Source organism: Ceratina calcarata, unplaced genomic scaffold (assembly GCF_001652005.2).
Source record: "Ceratina calcarata isolate Rehan_Ccalc_2016 unplaced genomic scaffold, ASM165200v1 scaffold124, whole genome shotgun sequence".
Lineage (NCBI taxonomy): Eukaryota > Metazoa > Arthropoda > Insecta > Hymenoptera > Apidae > Ceratina > Ceratina calcarata.
Genome location: NW_017133406.1, coordinates 634,425 through 639,599, shown reverse-complemented (window position 1 = coordinate 639,599; position 5,175 = coordinate 634,425).

Genomic DNA, 5,175 nt, shown 5'->3' with positions numbered 1-5,175 from the left:
GGATATCCTATCTTTTTCGGATGTCGCTTGCATTTGTCCTGGTCGTTTTTCCTCGCAAATCCTTCCTTTCTAAAAAGCTCTCGGTTGCCTGAAACGATCGAGTAGACCATCTAGGTAATTGTATTACACATATACATAGTACGCGCATATATAAAATTCCGCACGCAGGAGCCAATCGAATGAAAGGAAAGGCTCTATCGGACAATTACGGTCGTTTCTCCATATTTAATCGGACTTGAAAATGCAATAACAGTGAGTCAGAGTCACTCTAAAAATAGCGACTAAAACGGATAAGCTATCGAATCTGTTTTAGATCGAACCAAATGACAACGCTTCGATCGAGATAGAACTATAGTACTTTAAATGGCTACTTTCTGCGTTCTGTCATCCATCGTTTTTGAGTTATTTTCGGCGATACTGCTGGACTGGTATGCGAAATACCAAAGTTCAATTCAAACAATAATTCACGTTTCTTATGATATATGATCGAAGAGGATAAGCTAATTGATCGGTTCTATTATACTGCTCTGCTTTGGCGATAAGGCTTGCAATTGTAATTACGTGTACAGTTATTGTGGCATTTATCAGATGTTACCCTTAAATCATTTAACTCGGAATTGGGCATGAACCCAAATTCCTCTAAGACTATCGCCAAATGTCTGTAACTCAGCAAGTTTTAATTGCCTGACGTGAAACGAGGCTCGAGATTATCTTTTATTCACCAGTAGACGTTTCAAGGCACATCTACGGAGGGTTGGACTGAACATTTTGAGAAGTTTGACTAACAGTAAGAGAAAATGTACGAGAAGGAAACTTGACTCCAGGGTAACTTTAATAAAACGCGAATATGAGGATATCGAATTCGATCTAAATTTAGCACGATTATTGCTATTAGTCCGTGTAAACGTTCTGAATTTCGGTGGTTTTTCGTCGTTTATGTAGTATTCTTTGTACTTATAAAGATAATTGAGATTTATATTCTATACCACTTACTGTTAACTGCGCTACAATTTTACATGCTAATCTCAACGCAGTTTACATGCTAATCTGAAGTAACGACATCTTGAATAAAATATCTTTATCTATAGACAATTACGACATGGAGATTAAATTGAAACATCAATTGACGCAATTTTATTATCAGCATCGTCTTTCCACCAATTGGCAATAACATTTTGTATACCTAATTAACATGAACCATGAAACTGACATCGTGTACGTAAGCACCGCGTTGTGTAATACCAGGAAATATTAATTAACTTGAAAATTAGTACGCGAACTGCAAGCAGTTGCATTTAGCAAAATTATATCATTCCTCGCGTATTAATCTCATTCATCACAGCTAGCCTGGCTGAGTCGTAATTGTTTTCTTATGATCGTTTGTCGTGTCTCCAGTTAATTTATCAACCCTGAAAATTGTTAATGTTACTTACTTTTATTGCCGAAGAAGTTCGTTTAAAAGAACCTCAATTTATTTTTTTATAACTCTCCAACGACTAGTGCATAAATTGTTTTTGTGTTTTTATTTGATCCTCAAAAGGACTTTATAGAAATCAAAGTCGTAATTTAAACAAACGTGATCTCAAATGTGAACTCATAAAAAACCTTAGAAAATTAAACAGGACTGATCTTTGTGTTCCTGCTGTTTGTTTTTTTACGCTGGGAACCTGGCTTAATAATAAGTAATATACCAGAGCATCTTTTTCAATTTAACAGCAAGGTCCCACATTGCCGTCCTTTTCGTCTAATAACGTCAAATACGAATTTGCACGGTATCCGTTGTTTCGCCGAGCGCACGTTGGCACTTTTATTACGCGGTGGACTTCCTTTGTAAAATCAGCCTTTGTTCCCACATTGCTTCAAATTCGGAGCGAATTAAAAAGATTCAGGACTTGAGAAACTTCGACTGAGAGCAGGTAGGTATTTGTTAGCTAGATACGAATTTATTCCAATGAAACTGTTCAAGCTTCAAATACAATAAGGATTGTTTATTCAAAAATAAGTCAAGAACGTTTATAATACACAAAGCCTCCATTGTATTATGTTCTTCAACAATAAATAATTGTAGCAAGTAATTATGAGATTTTGTATTGTATTGGCGTTAGTAAGTAACCAATTTTGTTAATCTTTACGTTACTATTTCAATGAGAATTGTATTCATGTATTCTTAAAATTCTTATTGTTCATTTGATCTATAGAATTTATTTACTTTTCATTGCTTACAGCTTTTATTAAAAATAGTGTCAATCCATTTGTAGGACATTTATTTTATTTTAAGCTATTCGTATTGCGCAGTTTTTTTCGTTTGGAGATTCAATTTCGGTCGATAAAACAATTTTCGATTTGCATATCGCACTACATAAATTTTTCCATGCAAACATTAGCAATTGCGATACAAAATAGAAAAACGTTGAATGGTCACTAATGATTTATGAACGACATTTCCACAATCAATATAAGGATAATATTAATAGATAAGATAAGAAATGATCTCATATCTTCAGAATCATAAATTCACTCATTATTCCTTTGTTCTTTATCTGTATCTAACATGTAATCTTAAATTGCTTGTTAATATTTCTATGCATCTACTAATCTTTTCATGTAAAATAGTCCACACAATTGTATTAAGTCGTAAGCTGATGCTATTCTTTGAACCATCATAGCAATTTTCTACATATAATGTTTACGTACATCTTTTATGCCATGCGATGTTTTATACAAACAAAGTAATTTTTCCGTAGATACACACTCGCAGCAACGAATTTAACACAATTCCGCGACGGAACAACACGAGTAATTGCGTACACAATTCGTTACATCCTGGAAACTTTCTCCCATTCCAAACTGCGCTTTCCCGCCGTCGGGCGTAAAAAAATCTTGTCGGCAGGGAAATGCTTATTCGCATTCACTTCAACGAACTTTCGTTGCAATATAATTTTACTGCGGCGGATCTGCGCAATGAAGAGGAATTCTCTTGCACGCAAGCCAGAAAAACGGTAACGCGACCAGAAATAACGGCAAGATAAGGTCGAACGAAATAGAAAAGATTAATGAAACGATGAGAAGGATAAGGCTTTCCGTCTTCGATAAACGGGAGAAATGAGGAATAGGGAATTGTACTTCAATTTTAATATACTCTATATTCAACTGCATCTAGTATATCTTGGGAAAGTTGAAATTGGAATATTAGAAGTGATTTAATGCTAAACTTGCAAACTAATTACGTATTTCAATTGAAGATGCAGCGGAGCTATGATTTCGTAAACCGAACATACACCGAAAATGCATTTGCACTTTTGTGTAACTTAATCACGTATAATGTCTGATGACACAGTGTGTTGTATTTTGTAGTGATCAAATAATTATATACATTTAGTCAGTAATGAAACACAATATAATGACATGATTTACGTAGAATATGTTCTATGTTACGGTTGTTTGAGTCGAATGATGTGAATCATTAGAAATTTATTAGGAGTTCCTGGGACGATCTCACGAGAGAACCAGCACTACAGCCGACTGAAGTCGGGAGCTAATGCAATTGAGCAAGAATCGTACGCAGCATATGGATATAGATATAACGGATTCCGTTTTCACGGCGTAATAATTTATTCAAGAAGAGCGAGGCCGTGAAATATCCTACGTTTTCCCTGTTCTCACCCCACACGAACGGGAAGAAGCGGCAAAAATAGAGCTTCTCCAGGCACGTTACACCGAATAAGTGCGAAAGAACCGTACCGCCGTGCGTAGCGAAGCTTTGCCTGAATACCAGCAATCTGCTATTTCATCAATCTTGGATCTCGACAAAGCAGTAAAGCTGGATTTGGCAGCCGGATGTTTTCTTCTTGTTTCTTCTTACATTCCGTGTGTCTTTTCAGTTGATCTTACTTCATCCGTGCTTCCTTTTTTATCATCCTGTATCATTAATCCCAACTCCGTTTTACCGGCTTTTTGTATTTCTCTCTCGTAGAATAAGTCGTCGGGAAATTAATAATTTTCTTTCTCTTTTTCAATGAGATTGTTATTAATGGAGTAAAGGTTGGGGCTTTCGTATAATGAAGTATCAGGTTGCTTCATGTGGAACATCGTATTCATTTTTTACTTTAATTTTCCATGATCTGTCATACTTTCTTTCATAGTCGGCTATTAGGAATCAAATTGAACTTGAAATTGCAAATACTTTATAGTTAAACAAAAATTATAATAAAAGCATTGCAATTTTATTATAAGATATTGTAACATAATTCATTAACCAATATTGATAATTACAATTAAATTATTGTCATTATTATAATAATTAAGATTATAATATAGTATACACAGTGTCCATGATATTGCATTTTCTCTCCTTAATATCACAGAAACTAGTAAATATTTATGAACAAATATAAATTCAGATTCTAAAGTACATTCTAGTTCTTCGCTTGGTGCATTTTCCAAAGACGATGTTTGGAACGGTACCAAACCAAGCCATGTTTCACTGCGGGGTGGTAACTACAAACGAAACCCGGTCGAAACAATCCTTCTCATTTAAATTACCACCCAATTGTATGAAGCGATCAAGTTAAATATTTTATACGGCTGGGAGCAAAACTCTAACTTAACTCTAATTTGAATTCTAAGTATTACAAAATAGGAATGAAAAGAAAGCAGAGTGGAAAATGTCAGATTCGTTCTTGGATAACCAATGTTCGAGTCAAGCAGGGCTTTGCACAAGGACGACCATGTCCCATGTGTGGGGATCTACTGACCAACCCGTCTCACGATGCATAAGCACAGTGCTTGTGGAAAGAACAGATTTACCATACAGATACAACACGACTTACAAAAGACAGGCCACCCAAGATACAGAACCCAGTCCTGGTCAATTGCTTGATCAGAATCGCAGTTCCCCCAGTGGTACCTAAGCAAAATGAATCTGATATATAACTACTATTCGCGGCGTGAGTATACTAAACGTAAACAAAATTGATTGATTAAAATGGATTCGAGATATGGATGCGAGAAGAATTAATTAATCATATTAAAAAAGAATAAACTTCAATTCGTTTTGATTCAGAATAATTCTGAATTGTTTCATAGAGATATGAAATAAGAATTTCGATCACTTCGAGATTGAAAACGCTTCCACGAATAAATTAACCCGGGCTGCGTTCGATATTAGCTGATATA